At 41.7% G+C, this 19788-nt stretch overlaps 1 long non-coding RNA gene across 2 annotated transcripts; it reads right to left on the bottom strand.

Moving 5' to 3' along the window:
- Positions 1-6978: 6978 nt before the first annotated feature.
- On the bottom strand, positions 6979-10246 carry LOC146683688 (uncharacterized). Of its 2 annotated transcripts, XR_014917634.1 has the most exons (4): positions 9905-10246; positions 8962-9033; positions 8281-8382; positions 6979-8107 (listed from the first exon to the last, which is right to left on the bottom strand). It is a non-coding gene; the product is annotated as an uncharacterized LOC146683688 (long non-coding RNA). The 2 variants fall into 2 exon arrangements; XR_014917633.1 differs by having other exon boundaries at positions 8962-10246.
- Positions 10247-19788: the final 9542 nt, after the last annotated feature.

The following is a 19788-nucleotide window of genomic DNA, read 5'->3' as shown; positions in this document are numbered from 1 at the left end:
CCTTGTCTTGTGCTTTCTTGCTTTGTGGTAATCTTTATTCTGTATTCACTGAGATATTTAAATGCTAATCAATAAATCAATAAATCAAATCAAATCAAATTAAGTATTCATAAAGGTAATCGGAGCACTACTTATATAGTGTTTATTGATTAATTCTATTTATGCTCAAAGTCACTAGAGCAGACAGAAAAGCCATAACTCTATCTGTCAAGTGCAACAACCTCAGGTGCGTCACGTTAATGATGTTCAAACTGTGTCACTCAAAGCACGCTGATCATCACTGAACAGCCTTCAGCTGCCTGTGTTCCTCCCCTCTTTGCTTCAGGCTTCTTCTTCTTTTTTCCCGCCCCACTCTCTGTGTGCACAGATGACGAACATCCTCACTGCAGTGGCTGCGGTCAAGGGCACCTTTTCAATCCAATAACGAGGCAGTTTGGAGAGACGAGAAACTAAATTAAATGTTTTTTTAAAAAAAAATCCAGTTTGTGTTTGTGTCTGTGCACCTTGACATCTCTTTCATTGGGTGACACTGTGTGAGCGTATGCGTGTCGTGATGCTTGACTAACCAGAAAAGGGGAAAAGCAGAGGCAGAGACTATTGTACTGTAAATATGTCTCTGTGAAATACTGATGTGTGTTGGATGACTCACTGGAATTGACTTTTTCTCCTTTTTCTTGCATCAAGGTCTTCTCCTGCAAAGGTCTTCCCTCTTTTTCAGCGGACACTAGTTTTTGTATTTTTGATGGCTTGACTTTCTGAATTAGCAGAGGAGCAGCTGTGTGTCTTAAGAGTATGAGAGGGGTTTATTGAAATGATTCATGTGGAGGTGGATCCTCTTCCTCCGTTACCATGTGTCATCTCACAGCCTGAAATGGTACTTTAACACTGAGGACATTGCTCATGTAGCACTCTGGGTGGAGTAAATAGTGTAATTGCCTGTGATATTTTATTTTGTCTCCTGGAAGAGCCCTCAGCTCTCCAATTTCATGGTGTAAATAGGATGCTCAACAAACTGCCTTCGAAAAGCTAAGAGGTCAGTGCTCCGTGCCTTTGATTTAGTCCTGCAGGTATCACATTGTTAGGGTGTTTGGCATATCACATTCTCTGTGGCCTTTGCAGTCTGTAAATACTTAACTTGGTTCCTTGAAAATCTGAATGTTGGTCAAAGTAAGGTGTTAAATAATGACGCAGAGTCAGTGATCATCACAAGATAAAGCAACAATTTCTTAAAGTCTGCAGCTGTGGTCGGAGGCTTATATGCACTCATCATGAGCGTGAATATCATAGTAATTTAGAGCCTTTAATAATCTATTTGAAGAGTGATCGTACCACATACATCTTTAATGACTTTAAAAAAGAAGAATTTGGTGTACAAGATTTAATTTATTTAAGATTTTTTATTATCCACACAGGGTCAAACTATACCTACAGGCTCAGCTATACACATACACTGAGAGTAAGTGGTGCTGAGAGTTCTACACTATCTTTACTTGACAAGGTCAAGGCTATCATAGGTCAAGGGGATCATGATTGACTACGACTGGCAGTTTCTCTCTGTAAGCATGAAAAACTTCGATTTGTTTGACAGCACTAACTGGATTAACCAATACTCAGAAGAACAGGTAAGTCCAAGGAACCCAGTGAAGATATAAGAAGAAGAACGTTCTCATTTCATTACTGCGTAAATGAGAGAAAATCTAAAATAAATTCAAACTGACCCAATTCATGTTTTTTAAGCCATTAAAGGCCATTAAAGGTGGATGTTGTACAGTCATCTCGATTAGCGCAGGTCACTGATGCGGAGCTCTTCACTGTGTTAGTGGTGTTAGTACCCTTTGAACAACAGTCCATCCAAAATATTCACACTACAGTTTTATTCACTGTAAGTATTATTAGTATTTAGTCTTGTCTTGTCTTTGCAGATGTACTATATGTTAATGTTACAAGGGGCAGCGTCAAAAATACACGGAACAATCAGTAATGTGGGAGGATCAAAGAACGTAGGAACCGTCACAGTACTGCAGCCAGGCTGAGCCTTTTTTAGCCTCTCCTCGAGCCTGTTTCTGCTGGAGGTTTTCTCCTGTTAAAAGGGAGTTTTTCCTTCCCACTATCACCACACCAAGTCTTTGCTCATAGGGGGTTGTGGGACTGTTGGGTGGTAGAGTTTAAAATAAAACGCCTTGAGATGACTGTTGTTTTGCAGTGGCCCCACATAAATAAAAATGGTGAACATGGTGAACTCATGGTCATCTTGCTTAAGTCAACTTTTCAACCAATCACTAGTCAACTCTTATAAAGTGTCATCAACACAGGAATTGTGCTTTTTGGCTTTTAAATCCAGCTTTATTGTGGAATACCAGATTGTTTAACCTAAGCAAATTGTTTGGATGACATCACATTTCTGAGTATCTGAATCATAAATAGACAAAAACAAAGCGATGCAGAGTCATGGTAAAAGAATTTTGTCTTATCAGGAAACAATAAACACTCATTTGAGCTTCAGCAGATCTTCAAACTACATGAATAGAATTTTAAATGAACTACAGAACATGACACCATTGTCATTATTTGTTTTAACAAAAATCAATCCAAAAGAAATTAAGAGGAGCCATGTATTGCTCATCAAATCCACTCGGTTAACTCATTATCAGCAAGTGTCAGGAACTCTAAAAACTGCTAAAAACTGAAGCTTTGTTTGCAAGCCTGAAGCGTTCATGTGTCCATTTACATAATCAAATCAAGGAGGAGAGACCTCACAGCGGTGGAGGGTGATGACTTGGGAACCTTGCAGTCGTTGAGGTTACCATGAACTCCTATATGTGGCAAAGTACTTTAGAGTCAAATATGGGGCCATCTGTCCAACAACTAAACCTTAACCAGAACTGGATAATTAAACAAGACAATGATCCCAAACAGCCAATCAGAATGGCTGAAAAAGAAAGGAATCAAGTGACCATGTGTAAGTTGAAATTTTAGAGATTTTAAAATCCATTTTCCATTTCTTCATCTTAATTCGAATCACTTTTCCATCTTCTTCTGTAGAACATTTAGCATCTGTTGTGCAGCCCTTTCCCTTTGTACCTGTTGACTGTTGAGGCCTGCAGAGGCTTGGTTGTGCTGCATCATTTCTGCAATGTATCACATTTTTCTCTTTTGCTTTGTGTGTTCAGGACTGGGAAGGCAGTTGAAATGTAAAATCCTCCTGTGCCCTTGAGTTGGTGCAGAAAACACAAAGGCGGAGGCTGCTGCCTTTGATGCTATTAGCATAATGTCTTTCTGATGCTAATGCTAAGTGCCTCGGACTGACCGCCGAAGCTTACACGCCCCACGGCCACGATGAGCTTACATGGCTGTTGATCGCCCTCTCCCTCGCTCTTCTCGCTGCTATTGTGATCACTGCCTGTCTTGCCTCAGCTTAGAGACATTCACCTCTCACCGAGGGTCAGGAGGCGGATCCCCTCTTCCTTCTGTTGCCCTGGTCACCATGGAAACACCCCTCCCATTTGCCATCACCCACCCTGTGCCCCTCTTCTCCCTGGACAATGGCCTTTGCGAAGCGTGCGCCAGCGCTGTATGCTAAATGTTAAAAATGTGTACTTGTGCTGGGGGTAATAAGTCTTTCGTCATCGTGGCTGATTGATGCCAAAGTCCTCCAGAGCTCAGATGTGAACTGCAAAACACAGCGGGACAGCCACGCTCCTTCATACCGCTTTACGAACATCTCTTAACTCCACGCAGACACACAAATACACACACACACACACATACAGAGTGTGAGTCAAGTTGAGGAGGTGAGCGAGGCCTCATTGTGTTTTAGATTGTAAAGAGACGCAGCAAACAAAGGCTGCAGAGGAACACGACTACTGAGAATCTACAGAGATTGAGCTATTGCTCATAGTGGTATGAGCACCGGCAGCCACACTCAGGGGCTGCCGGTGTCTGCTTGAATGTGCACATGTGTGTGTGCATGTGTGTGTGCGCATGTGTTCAATTATGGGGCTGTAAAGAGACCAGATGAAATCCATAAAGTTACCCAGTGATGTGTGCTGCATGACACTGTCACTCATTGAATTATTATGCTATTAAAGATGGAACTGAATAGATGGAGAACCTTTCATTTTTCATTCATTTTGTGTCCCAATTGCTTCTGTGTGTCCATTAAGGTTTTTTCTTTTTTCAAAAGAAATTGTGGCAAGGTTGATTTGCTAGCAAGCAGGAAGAAGCAGAAAAAAGAGCAAGAGAGAAGAGAGGGGAGGAGAGAATTTAGAATTTCCCTCTGGTTTAATTATCTGAGCCAACACCCCCCCCCCCCAACACACACACACACACACACACACACACACACACACACACACACACACACACACACTCTCCCCTGCTGTTAAATGTTAGAGGTGAAAATACGAGCAGCGTGTGTGTAAGATGCATGTGTGCGAGCGACTTTTCATTTCCCTGTGTGTGTGTGGCACGCACAACAATCCACCGGGCATGGCAGCAGTGCAGAGCAGGGAATAAGTGTCATCCCACTGTAATGTTTAAATGTTGCTCATTACACTCTGAAAAGAGCAAATCAATCAGTTTCATCACCTGCTGTCAGCGTGTGATTACTCAACTCAGTGAGCATCATATTCATGGTTCAGATTTACAATCCACTTGTGTGAGAACCCCTCCCCACCCCAGTGCACCGTTTATCGTATGAGTGGAGCATCTAAAACTGTTCTCTCTGTTTAAACACGGCATGGGAAGACTTTCTGTGGAGATTCTCACACCGTCGCGATGATGACCATTGGCAGAGGCTGTTTTAGCCTCGGGCTGTGAATTTTCAGGATGTTGAGGAAAAGCTCTGAAGGTTCTGTTTATCATAAACTGTGTGTTTTGCAAAGGGGTGGCTGCATTAAATTGATAGAGCTTACCTTTTCTCACAGCAGACATTTTGGCTCTTGAAGCAGCACAGCTGTAGGCAAAGACATCAGCGAGGGCACAGTCCAATTAAATGTTCCAGTTTGCCAGAGCATGGCACGCCAGGATCTTTGAAATGGCTAACCCAAATGCACCTGTGCTCCTTCTGTGACATTACAGTTTTTACATTTTTGCTGTGAAAAGGCTTCAGAAATGATTTCTGATTGATGACCAATTGTGCAGGTCTGGAAAGTCTCGATCCATCTTTTGAAATTTTGAGAAAATAACTCGATATTTTGAGCTAGCTCTTCCATACAGGAAGCTCTGTGAAGGAACGCCATTTCTTTGTTACGCAGAGACAGAAGGTGGAAAGCATCAGCTGTCCAACAGTTTCATATGATTCAATACCTTTTATGCAGTTATCGTTAACTAGAAGATAAAAGTTCAATAAGGAGAGATTGTTAGGATGGATGGATGGGTTAATTGATAAACAGAATTCAGCCAAGTTATTTGGTGATTGAACTTTGATGGCCCATCATGGCTGAATGGATTCTGCTCTGATTAATGTGAAAGAGGTGGAGATGGGCTGCTTGAGGGAGTCTGCAAAGGAGAATGACAGACGAGCAGTGACAGTGCTGTGGAGTGAAAGCTGATTGGCCTGAAGATTGGTGGGCAGAAAGATAATTGGATTAGCTTGGACTAGAGCAGTGACGTTAGCAATGAACTTGACAGTGTGGGAAAGTGGAAGTGATGAAAAGTGCAGACTAGCCATAAACACCTGGGTATCAGACAGAATTAGCTTCAAGATGATCCTTCTACCATACCTTTATGACAGAAGACAGTCAAAGCTGGAGAACCTGGTGCCCATTTGATCACATTTGCTAAACCTTGGGAACTCATTGATGCTGTCGCAAAGCGATTTTGAGTGCACGTGTCTTCAACATCTGCTTCTGGGTAACAAGGAAATAACGTTTCTCGGAGCTTCCTGATTGGCAGAGTTAACTCTAATATTTCAATGTATCAAATAAATATTTTGCGTTAGTAAGTCTTTTTTTTTTTACATTTTGAAGCTTCCATGGAAAAGTTTTTAATTGCAGCAGCGGAAGTTTCCTTTGGTCTTCTGGTCTATGACTTTGGTAACATTTCTCTCACGGGTTTATCATCTTGAGTACAAGTTTTGAGTCTTCTTTAGCTGAAGATGGAGCTCATTTAGTAAATTAAGGTACCACATAAAGAAAAATAGACAAAGTGGGGTATGATTATTGTTGGGCTTTCTTGTGACTGACATTATAGTGACATTTAGACTATATGGGTCAAGTACTGGGCCATTGACACATTACACAGGAGCTGTTTGGCCATGAAAACCATACCATGAAGCTTCCAGCCGCGTTACGTGCCTCAACACATGGTGACTGGGCTCTGTAATTTCACCCAGTCTGTCGCTGTGTGGCTGAGTTGCTGTGGTTCCTACATGCTTCCACTGTCTTGACTGACTTGTTATGAACGATCTTGTTATAATAGTGGTATCCTATTACAGCACTTGAATTGATGCTATGTATGTATGTAATAATGGTTATATTCACCTGTAGCTATACACTGTAAAAACTGTGACTAGAGGTTACTTAAAAAAGTTATGGCAACAAAGTGACACTTGAAATAATTAAGTAGATTTTAATTTCAAAAGATTTATGTAAAATGTAGAGAAAATGTTAATTAAATTCAAATAGAAAACAAAAGTAGATATTAATAGAATTAAACTGTAAATATGTGTTGGATTTAGGGTCAAAATCTCAAACTGAAGGTTGAAATTGCCCAACTTTACCAAAAAAAAAAATTGATATGAAATAAGTCTCTGAGAAAAATTACTTTGAATTTACTAACTATCTGGCAAAGGTTTAGTAAAAACTTCCTAAAATATCCATTACAAAGAAATGAAATCTTCTTGTTTTTCAGTAAAACTCAAATTGGATTCAATAATTTTCCAAATAAACCTTAAAAATAATGACTGAATAATAAGAGAAAATGAAATGAATTTTACTTATTTTCTGAGTAAAATGAATCAATTTCACAAAGAAAACATCAAAACAGTAATTTGTTTTATTGTGGAAAATAAAACACAGTAATTTATAATATAACATTTTTCTGCTCGTATACACTGAATTCTCATCAACAATCTCCTGATCTCCTAAATACATTCCTCTGCTGTAAATTTGTTTTAGTGTCATAAACAGTTTATCACACAGCTTTGTGTACAGAGCAACAGCAACATAAACTGCATGAATGTAAACCAGTTTTGTAAAAAAGAAATTAATCTTTAGACTGTAATATCAACATGAACCTGAAATTTGAATATCCTTTACCGTTTCCTTTATCTCTGTTACTTATTTATGATTGACTAACAAAAACTTTAGTTTGTCAATCTTTTGTTAAATTGAATCACTCAATATAACTGTAGAACAAAGGTTTTTCACTCATGTACATGGAATATCAATAATGTAAATCAACCTTTTGTCCCAATTTGGATGTTTAACCTGAGAAAATCTAAGACACATGTAAGAGGAAGTAACATTTCTACAGCTACAGGACTGCACTTCTGTTAAATTTTAAAGTTGTTTTAAACCAATGTTTTATAGTAACATACACTATAAACAAAGAAAAGCTTCACTAGTGATTCCTCCAATTTGCTGCCTTTCAAACAGAATATTCCTAAGAAACTTGTAGGTAATAAAAAACAAAATTAAAATGAAGAGCACAAATACAGCCTGACACATTGCAGGTCATTTGGGTAAGATATGAATAAGATGAAATTAACTTAAAAACTGAAAAGATAGCTGCATCTAACAAAGACAAACCAAAGGTTTTCAGTGAGCTTACTTCCCTTTCATTCTTTCAGAGTCCTCGTTTAAGCCAATAACTTGTTCTTGAGGCTGTTCACTTTTGGTGAGAGCTTAGCACAATCCAGTTCAAGGAAAAGTTTCTGGAATACTTCCAAGGTGTATTTTAGCTCTTTGGGATAGGCAAGATCGACTGCATATGTCAATCCAACCAGCATTGCGCATGCTCTTGGAAAATTGCCCAGAGCAGGCATAACTCTCACACCCTCCAGCACAATGCCAATGTCATCCTCCTCAGATCCAACAGCCTTGATTTTGTAGATTTTCATCCTCTGTTCAGAAAGATCTTGTGACACACCATCCTCATCAGCATCCTGAAACAACAAACACATGGGTTTTCTGACTGTAGTTGCACACATGAAATATTTCCTGGACACATCCTGTAGCTGAATGACAAATAAAACATGATAATGCCTCAAATTATTTGAAACTTGACAAACACATATGAATAACAAAAACAGAATAATGTTTCTACTTCAACACTTACACTGTACTCTTTGATCAGTTGATCAATGGACTCCCCAAGGTACACCATCAAGCACTGAATAACCAGATTTCTGGTTATGTTATTGCTAGGATTGCTTGGTGACTGAAAATGAGCAAGAATTCCAAAAATTACCATCAGATAAGTGACCATTTATTAAGACAAAACTGTGAGAATTGGCAGTATTAAAAAAAACTGTTAAATATCAAATTATCATCACATGGAGCATTATGTGCGATAATTAGCTGATGTTAATGCACATGCCTGGGTGCTGACAGTCAACACAAAGGTATTGTCAACATGCTTGACAGGTTCAATCTTTAAATGTGTCGTTTTAGTAAATTACATTAATTTAGTCATTTAGTTTTTTTATCTAATTTAGTTTATGTTCGTCAGAAAGGGTTTTTCCTTCTTGGGACAAAACAAAAACCCAGCAATACCTGTACTTGTGTTTTTTTGTTTGTTTTTTGTTTGTTTTTTTTACTAAGAATAGACATGTATTTAAAATACAATTAAAACATGAAACCCATAATTGTGTTGTTAATTATATCAGTGACGTCCTGGCGTCCTCTTGCACTGACAAAAACATGCAAACAAATTAGTGGAGCTGTGCACCATGCAAATGAAATTTGACAAAAAAATTCTTTAAATAAAATTCCAAGCTGAAATGTCTGTGGAAAATACCTTGGCTATGATAGCCTGCAACTTCAATCCCATGCTGATCAGGTGAATTTAAGTTGAGGGATCTTCCATTACCTGAAAGGAAAGCAACATTATCATTTTTGACGTTTAGTCAGCTGTGTAAAAACCAAGGAGGAACCCACCCGGGGGATTAATAAAGTTTTATTTTATCTAATCTAATAACTTTAATCTCAGCCAAACCGATTTACTCACGAACAAATAAAACACTGAAAAAAACCAAACAATAACATTTTTAGGTTGTCTAAGTGACTTATACATTACGTTTAAACTGAGTAGCGAAACCCCGCGGTGATCTGAAAATGATGTGCCGGGAGTTGTGCCGTTCTCAGCGGCTTCAGTGACCCTCGAGCTCCCGGCTTGCTATCGAGCTGGTGGGTAGCAGATGCTCCGAAAACGTCGAAGCACTTTTGCAAACATGCGATATCTTGATAAACCGAGCAGATATTTGATGTTTACACAGCTACTTTCGCGCCTGAAAATATGTTAAAAGTTTATTTTGTGACCCAGAAAGATTACTAAGAGTAATTTTAAAACTTAGTAGCGGCCGCCATTATTGGAAACTGGAGTTCGAAAAACTGACTGTGGCTGACAAAATCACTCACAACTGACCGCAAAACCTTTTCATGAACTTTTAAACGTGGATGAAAGACGTTAAAACTCATCGGAATATACCGTTGATATTTTTTAATACGGTAAAACATGTGGTTAGTTAAAGCTGTTCAGTAACACAGTCGTGAAGGCTTGGAAAGTGACCTTGTGCTAGCAGTCCACTAACTGCCATTTGTGTAAAAATACGATACTATCATTACAGTGATGATTATTAATAAAATTTCGACGTATCATACTGTTTAAAACCTTTACTCAAAACCGATATACGTTATTGTTTAAACCGTGTCTTATATTTGAACAAATTAAGAAGTCTTACCTCTGACAAAATGGAGACGTCCACTCATGAAGCGCGTGTGTCCTGCACGTGGCACAAAGGATTATGGGCGGAAGTGTACAATGATTAAAATGAAAATGCTTTCATCAGTTAAATCTATTAGATTTCTTAAATTTTTTTAGTACTCAAACATTTTTTTTAAATCTACTCAACAAACCATTGCTGAATTTACCCCAAACAAAACTGTGTAAATTTAAATAACTGAACATCTCAAAATTGTTGAATTTTGCTTAGATTTGATTAAAACTACTCATACACGTTTTTACTGAGTAATAATTACTATTACTCTCCTATTAGATTCTAATTAACCCCAATCACAGTTTTTACAGTGTAGAGCTATGGTGGGGTGTGGTTTGTGGCTCATCTGCAGGGGAGGGGTGGAGCAGTGGGTTCAATGGACAGTGCCAGGGGAGGCTGGTGGGCACAGCTGTTATGCATCACACTAACTACGCCTTGCCTGTTTCAGCAAGAGTGCTGTGTATGATGCAGTGAGCAACACAAGGCAGCTGCAAAGCTGTGCACGGTCTACAAAAAGCAGAACAGTACAAATAAACATTACTGCAACGCCATGTGCGCCAGGTCCTGTGTGCTACAACAATCTAAACTAACCACAAAAATGTTATTTGATCCATTTTAATCTAAACAAAAACTACTAGGCAAGGGCTAAAGTGCCCCAGAACAATCTGGAATTATGTTCCAGCACCTTCAGTTAATGAGCAATTCAGTCTGATAGGCAGGTTTAATACATGCTGTCCAATAAGATAATTTTTCATCTGTTTCCAGCTGATGGCGCAGAGATGCTTGCTCAGTAATAAGAAAATAATGACATCCCACGGCCTGCTTACATCTTCAACACATCGTTTTTCCTTCTGTTATGGATCACTAGCGCTGCTGTTGTTTTCTTGTGCTGTGCGTGCATTTAGGTTTTGACTTGCTCCTGAGTTCACAAGCCCTGACGATACATGGAGGACACGCCCGTCCTCTATTTCGCTACCCAGCCTTTGGGCTTGATCTGGGGATCCTAAAACTGTGGATCTCGGAACCCTAGCTTGTGTTACATTCACTTCGCTGTCTCTCTGGTTAGGTTTAGACCCTCCAGTATTACATAATACTAATTTACTTACAACATCCTTCTTCTCACTTACAAATCCCTCCCATCTGTCTGACTTCTTTCACCCATACACCCAGTCTCAGACCCTGCAGTCCTCAGCCATGGATCTGCTTTTTGTCCCTCCCAGCATACAACCACTCCAAGTTGTACCGCCATAACTTTATACAGTCTGGGGACCTTTCACACCCCTTCTCTAGAAGCTGTCTTACAGCTTTTCCTGCTGATAAGGACCATTCATATATATGCAGCAAAGTAATTATGTAAAAGATAAACAATAACAATTAAAACAAAGAAAAGTTCCTATTTTTTCCATTATCTACTGTAGAAAAGGACATTTTATGTGAATCACAGTGAGTCACCAGAACTTTGTATTTATATGGGCTGAAAGATTTGTTTTATTTACTACAGCAGCATTTCTATATCATGTAGTTAAACTGACATGTACTGTAGAAATTACGTTTCGTCTTTATGATTTTAAATGGGATTAAATATGCAGTTAAACACCTTTACACTCCCAGAAAGGGACAGTTTTGCTGGTCCAGCCCACTTCAGACCAGAGTGAACGTAGCCCATGCTGTATAATACACTCCTGGTTTATAGGGAGACCATTTTCATTCCCATTTATGTGACAGCTGGATGGACACCATCAGCCATAAACAATCGATAATACATTATATTGCTTAGAAAATCATAAATAATACAAACATAAGCTACAAATATGTCATTGGTGGAGTTGGTAGTGTCTTTGCTATAAGTGCGTGGCTGCTTTTAGCACTCCCCGAAATCAAAGATATATCAGTAAATGTGCGGCCAGCAGGGCAGGAAACAGCAATCACTGCTTTTTGTGAGCAGTGAAGATGAAGCATTTTAGAAAATCCGGATGAAACGCAGCTGTATTATAACAGTATGTAACACAGAAGCAATATACTGTGAGGAAAATATTTTTAAGACGGCTGTGCGAGATTAACAGGAAGCGTCCCAAGTGGTCGAGTGAAATGTTAATTTGTTTCTTGAATAATTTCTCCTGTAGTCAGCTGCTACACATAACCTCTGCTGTCCTCAGGGTGTGTCTTTCATCCCTATGGACACACACACACACATATGTCAGGCGCCATAAAACTCGCAGCCACGCCCCGCCTTTGTTTTAGCATTTGGCTTCGACTCCGGTCTTCTGATGTGACCCCTGCTGAGGTCATCACATAAATGAATGCCAAGCAGGGTGACCCCTTCTTCTGTACGCTAACGTACTCCACAAATGCATGTGACCTGGGCACATGCACATCAGACAAACTTTCACCCACGCACAGCTGACTATGAGCCAGTCAACTCATCCAGAGAGGTGAAGAGAAAAGAATTTAAAGACAGGAAGAGAACAGAGCTGTTTCCAAAAAACAAATAAATAAACAAAAATCCAGAAGAAAGTGCACTGACACCAGGATTAGTATTCACTGAATTTAACCTTTAGCTCTTTATAAGATTGTAATGAGCCGAGATAAGTTCAGCTGAAACCAAAGTCTAGGTCAAAACCAAAAAGTGATGTTGTCATTCTACACTACAGTACAATCATTCGGGGGAGGGGGTGGGTGTGCGTTATGACAGGGCTCAGGTGTCAGTGTGTGTGTAGAAAGGGAGGTGGTTTGAGGACAAACTGAGGTTGCCACTAGCATAATAAGGGCAGAAGTGTATGAGCGTGTGTGCTTTAATATGACCGGTCACTGTGTAATGAGCCAAATAGTCTATATTGTTTTCGTCTTGTGCCGAAGTCCTCGCGGCAGCAGATGTTGTGTTAAACAGCAACACAGCAACAACAAAAGCTCATTAATCAGTGTCTGTGAGGGGTGTGTGTTCTTACCCGGCAAGATTGTTTTGCATTTATGCATTTTTTTTCTGCATACCTCCTCAGTGTGTCCGTGTGTATATATGTTCATATTTGCAAGCACAGCCACTTGTCGGTAGTCTGATCCCGTCGTGGGCTAAAGAATGTAAGTGTGAAGCAGCGTGTGAACTCCGCGGAGCTCTTGTGTGCCTCTTGGGACGGGGTAGGATCCTCACGTTGGTCTAATTCAAAGCCTAGTTGGGGGTCTATTACAGTATGTGACACTGGTATCATAAAACAGCAGTGGCAGCTATCACTACCCATTGATTCTGCTCACACACAATACACACACATATACACACTCCTCGTTTCGTAACAACACACTCACACATTGTTTTCAAAGCTGGTTGAAGGCCCTTTCTCTGGTTTCTACAATTACGTGAGCTATTTGATAAAGTCAGAGTGTTTGGTGCCCACACATTACACGCCACCTCGCAGATGAGTCAAACCCACACTGCCTGGACCCACCTACTACCTCCACTTGACTTAATCCATAGCAGTGAATGGAGATAGGAATCATAATCGTCCCCCATCCTTCCTCTCTATCTCCCACTCTTACTCTCTGCCTCTTCGTTTGACTTTTTTTCTCTTCACACAGTGATTGAATGACACACTTCTAGCTTCATCTGCGTTGTACTAGAATATATATAAAGGATGAACATAGCCATCGTGATATCACAGACTGGTTAGCGGAGTCCTGCTGTGAAGCCTTCAGCTGTTTTGAAATGAGACATGCAAGAGGTGGAACTGACTGAGAAACTGAGGGACACTAACACGTTAGTTTCATGATCCCAAGCTTAAAATATTACCTACTTTATCATCTTTGTTTAAATAGTAATTTACAAAACAAACATGGTTTTTTTTCCACTAAAGCCTTGAATGTAGTGACCAAAATCATAAGGTCACTGAGATCAAGTGAACCAAATAATCGTTTCCCGTTATTTAAAACAGTAGATTTTGTTTTGTTTGTTTGTCTCACTGGACATCGACATCCGGATTCACTTTTCAGATGCTTCACCCTCTTGTATGATTAACCACACCAAAACACTTCATAAAACTAATCGATCTAGCACTCCAATACAGCTCTGTTTTCATTATGAACCTCACCTCAATCCCACTGCTAGGCTCAAGTAGGTAAGAGTTAAATGTTTAAGAGTCACATTTCTTTCAAAAAACATTTTTATTGCCTAAGAAGTCACTTTTTAAAAAGATACTGGGTGTATCTGTGTGTCTGGTCTCTGTTAGTTATGTCTTATTTAGGCAGTAGCTGCCTCCTGTGTCTTCAGTCTGGTTCTTGTTTCCACTGATGTCTGATTTCCTGATTCTGTTCACCTGTGTCTTGTTCCTCGGCTGTTTCCACTTCCCCTGATGTCCCCTCCCCCGCCTGTGTTTGTGTAAATATAGCTCCAGTTTTCCCTTTGTTCTTGTTGCGACATGTTGTATTACCCGTGTGTTTCCTGACAGTTCGATTCAGTTTGCTTCCTCTTCACCGGATTCTGTATTTTGAACTGCTTAATAACCACAATTCACCTTAACCGGTGTTGGCTTTTCACTTAAATGTAACCATATTACGTAACATGTGTGTTTAGCCAAAAACACACAAAGTCTTCAAGTGATCCAGACTGATTGCTTTAATACTTTTTTCAGTGTTACTAATTTGAAGTTGATTTGTCGACTGCAATATGTAAAATTTAATTATTCAAATAAAAAATCTGACAGATAACATTGGTTTCTAGAATTTGGGAAATTATTGTCATGGTACTGGGTTTGTGTGTTGTCTTTGATCTCAAATATCAAAGACAAATAACAGCTCATTTCAATCATGGTATGTAGAAGAGGCACATCATATTGAACCTTGAAGCAGATGGGCTACAGCAGCAGAAAACCACACTGGGTGCCATTTCTCTCAGGAAATTGAGGTTGCAGTTCATGTGGGCTCACCAAAATTGAACAATAGAAGATTGGAAAAATGTTGCCTGGTCTGTCGAGTCACAATTTCTGCTTCAACATTCTGAGTGTAGGGTTAGAATTTGGCGTAAATACCATGAAAGCATGAGTCCAGCACCTTGTTGAATTCATGCCACAAAGAACTAAGGCATTTCTAAAGGAAAAGGGGTCCAGCCTGGTATTACCAGTCTTTTTCTCAAATTTTCTGGACTTAGTTATTCTTTAGTGCGACCTCTTAGTTCTCCCTCCAGCTGATTTCTGACACACTCTGCAGTACATTTGTTCTTTAAATATCATGTTCCTTGCAAATACAATCAAAGCATTAATTCCTATTTGAGCACTGAGTTGTTTTTAGTAGCTGTGTAGAGTGCAGATCGATGCAGAAATAGAATGTTTTTTGGGAGGACAACACCAAGAAGAGCTTAGTCTGGAATCAAACCAAGACATTCAGAAATGCAGCAGCTTAGGGAGGTAACACTGCTGCTGTCACCATGTCACATAATAGTATCACCGGAGATGCCCAACAGACTCAGGTGCCAACAAACACCTAAATCCTGCTGCGCGTTACCTTCACGGCGGATGCACATCGCCCTCTACACCTGCTGTTATCCAACCCCCCTCGGTACACTCTTACACTGTGGCTGAAGCCCGAGTGAACCTACACCCAGAGTAAAACACACAGTCTCCAATCAGCCCCGAGACACTGCTTTCAGTCAGCGTATCAGCTAAGCCTGTCGAATTTAGACCAGTTAACTTGTGTTCGTAGGGCAAGCAGCTTATTGGCTTGTCCTGACTGTCAGACCATCATTGGCGACACTGGCGGGGAGTTACATAACATCACATCACAGGGCTGGATGTAGCCTTTCTCTCAGCCTCACAGCTGGGAGACCAGTGTTTTTGGAGCTGACGCATTTAGAGTCATAATTCGTTATGTTATGGTAGTGTTGAGCGCGTGGACGAGTTAATCTGGAATTAAGATCTGTGATGCGAAGGAACCTCTGTGAGCTCCGAGGTGAAATACAGCCAAACTCAGTTGGACCTGAGAAAAGGCGTTTAAGAAAGGGTCATTGAATATTTAAGATTATTTCATGTTAGTTGCACTATTTTCACATTTTACGCCCAAATCCAAACACTCTGCAGAGAGCGCATTCACTCGGTTTCATAAATAAGTTACACACACACGCAGGGCTGCAGATTGGAAATGGTTAAATGGGTATAAATTATTCCTGCTTCCTGAATGTATGGCAGCGGCTTTGAGAGCGTTTCCATGCTGCCTGGAGAAAGTGATGACTGTGAATTAGCAAAGCAGCAGAGAGAAGGAGCAACACCTGTTCACGGTCATGATTCATGCCCGAAACAATCTTTTTAGACAAGGATGAAAGTAGGCCTCGATGCTGCCTCACATGGCTGCTGCACACCAGTCACCTCAGTGCATTAAAATGAGAGATTATGCTTGTGTGTGACTGTGTGTGTGCACGTCGCTGCAGCTCTGACTGCCAGGTCTACCTGTGTGACAAAATTACACGGTGAGGAAATTTATAATTGCCTAGTTGCTCGGGCTTCGGTCTCTTGAGTCTCACAGTACAGCGAGATAGGTGGGCGTGGGGACGGAGAGGAGGGGGTTACATTCAAGTGCGCGGTCGTGAGTTGGCCATATTTACAGACGTCAGCTCTTTGTCTCCAGAGGGGGCACGAGCAGAGAAAGGTGAGCAATGAGGTGGTGTAAGGTAGGTCCCTGTGGGTGAAGCAGATTTTAGAGAAAAAAACCCCATCAAAAACATGCTCATTAAATTTTACTCCAAGGGAGAAAAGAGAATTCACCTGCTTTTGAAGCATAAAGGTAAGGTAAGCTGATTGATAGTTAGCCTCTAGAACTGGTATGTCAAACTCATTTTACAGTGTTGGCGACATACTGTTTTGATCTTAAGTGGGCCTGACCGGTGAAACTACATTATATATGTGTAAAATTACAAAAAATGTTATGGTTTAATTACAGACTTCCCTATAAATACAACATATAAAGTTTTTTAACTTAGTTTTTTAACTGAAAGAAAATGTGCTTTTTTTCTGCGCACCCACTGTAAAAAAACAAAAAAAACAAACAAAACTAAATTCATATAGTGAAAATTGAAAAAACAGGAACTTTCTGTCATTAAATTTACTTTGGTGTAGCTCCTGGCGTACTCCTTCAAATTTTCCAGAGCCGTCCACTGGGCCAGATTGGAGTCTTTGACGGGCCGATTCTGGTTGCTGGTGCTTATGTTTGACACCCCTGCTCTAGAAAACAGCTGTGTAACACAAAATTTGTAAAGCATTACATTTAGAGTGGCGAGATGTTTCTAAAACTAAAGCTACTGCCACACTAAGGAAAACAATTGCAGCAGTTAACAGTCATAACAGAGCAAAAACTGCAACCCTGTCACTCTCTACGGTCACAGAAACTCACAAATAGAAATTCAACTTAACTTCTTCCATTCAGAGTCCGGCCAGAACATCATAGACTTTAAAATGAAATTAAGAATTTCTTCCACAAATATTGACATAGTTGATACAGGATGCCAATTTATCTGCAAAATGACAGAGACGCTTGGCAACCTTGCTTTTATATAGGGATATTGCCAGAATGCAACCATTGGCAACCAGCCGAGTCGAGCCCTACTGTGTCATCAGCTCAGGCTGCCTCGGACTGACTGCAAAGGTGTCGGTAATTCTGATTGTTTAGAGCCAGGTTGCCTTCCACGTGTGCAAATGCTTTGTGACTGAAAGTGGTCGCCCAGAGGTTGAAGGTGTTGCACGCTCAGTCTCTGGATAACCAGCTGGTCACCTGAGCTACTTGCAGTTGGTAGACTTGTAGTCAAGACCGCCTAAACCAAGACTAAGACAGACTGAGTCAAGACCAAGACAAAGTTGAGACAAGACCGAGACAAAAAAGTCTTTAAACTGCAGCCAGATGCTGCTTCATTTACAGGTCTCAGCCATATTTATGTGTTTTTGCGATGCAATCGCACAGCCCTCCTCACGGCTGTCTACTGTCTCACTCACTTACTGAGAGGACAGACGCACTCTCCACCTGACTGTCGCGTCTCTCACCCTCTCTGTTTTTCACATAATGATCCATCCATCCATCCATCGTCATCCGCTTTGTCCGGGGTCGGGTCGCGGGGACAGCAGCCTAAGCAAAGAGGCCCAGACCTCCCTCTCCCCAGCCACCTCCTCCAGCTTGTCCGGGGGAATACCAAGGCGTTCCCAGGCCAGCCGAGAGATATAATCTCTCCAGCGTGTCCTGGGTCTGCCCCGGGGCCTCCTCCCGGTGGGACATGCCTGGAACACCTCACCCAGGAGGCGCCCAGGGGGCATCCTTGTCAGATGCCCGAACCACCTCAGCTGGCTCCTTTCGATGTGGAGCTGCAGCTGCTCTACTCTGAGCCCCTCCCGGATGGCCGAACTTCTCACCCTATCTCTAAGGGAGAGGCCAGCCACCCTTCGGAGGAAGCTCATTTCTGCCGCTTGTATCCGCGATCTCGTTCTTTCGGTCACTACCCACAGCTCGTGGCCATAGGTGAGGGTAGGGACGTAGATCGACCGGTAAATTGAGAGCTTCGCTTTTACACTCAGCTCCCTCTTCACCACGACGGACCGGTGCAACGTCCGCATTACTGCAGCTGCAGCCCCAATCCGTCTGTCGATCTCCAGCTCCCTTCTCCCATCACTCGCGAACAAGACCCCGAGATACTTGAACTCCTCCACTTGGGGCAGGAACTCATCCCCGACCCGGAGTGGGCACTCCACCCTTTTCCGGCTGAGAACCATGGCCTCAGATTTGGAGGTGCTGATCCTCCTTCCCGCTGCTTCACACTCGGCTGCGAACCGTTCCAGTGCGAGCTGGAGGCCTTCACCCGATGAAGCCAACAGAACCACATCATCTGCAAAAATCAGAGATGAGATTCTGAGGCCACCAAAGCGAAAGCCCTCCGCCACTTGGCTGCGCCTAGAAATCCTGTCCATAAAAATTATGAACAGAACCGGAGACAAAGGGCAGCCCTGGCGAAACCCATCACCCACCGGGAACGAGTCCGACTTATTGCCGGCAATGCGAACCAAGCTCTTGCAACGGTTGTATAGGGATCGAATGGCCCGTAGCAATGGGCCAGACACCCCTTATTCCCGCAACACCTCCCACAGGACACCCCGAGGGACACGGTCGAATGCCTTCTCCAAGTCCACAAAACACATGTAGACTGGTTGGGCAAACTCCCATGCACCCTCAAGTATCCTGGAGAGGATAAAGAGCTGGTCCAGTGTTCCGCGACCAGGACGAAAACCGCATTGTTCCTCCTGTATCCGAGGTTCGACTAACGGACGAACTCTCCTTTCCAGCACCCTGGCATAGACTTTCCCAGGGAGGCTGAGGAGTGTGATCCCCCTGTAGTTGGAACACACCCTCCGGTCCCCTTTCTTAAAGATGGGGACCACCACCCCGGTCTGCCAGTCCACAGGTACTGCCCCTGATCTCCACGCAACATTGCAGAGGCGTGTCAACCAGGACAGCCCTACAACTGTCAGGGCTCTGTGTGCGGGCAGGCAGAGAGGAGGATCCAAATGCAGGACTCGGAAAACGGAATGCAACTCAAAAACCTCAGCTTTATTGCTGGCCAGAAAACAAAACATGAAGTGAGGACTGAACACCGAAACCAAAAACACACAGGCATAATCTGAGGGTACGACGCGACACTGGGCATGGGAAAACACAGGGCTTAAATACACAGGGTAGTAATGAGGAAATGGGCCACAGAAGGGAGACACAGCTGGGAGAGATCAGGGCTAACGAGACATGGGGAACAAAGCTGCACACACTAACATAAGACAAAGTCTTTCACAATAAAACAGGAAACATGAATCACAACTCAGAGACATGGACTCAACACAGAGACA

This window comes from Copadichromis virginalis, linkage group LG22, assembly GCF_057382275.1.
Source record: "Copadichromis virginalis isolate Kocher_CV1m ecotype Utaka linkage group LG22, C_Virginalis_male_GT1.1, whole genome shotgun sequence".
Lineage (NCBI taxonomy): Eukaryota > Metazoa > Chordata > Actinopteri > Cichliformes > Cichlidae > Copadichromis > Copadichromis virginalis.
The sequence above is the reverse complement of the archived record's forward strand: the minus strand, read 5'-3'. Positions and strand labels throughout refer to the sequence as shown.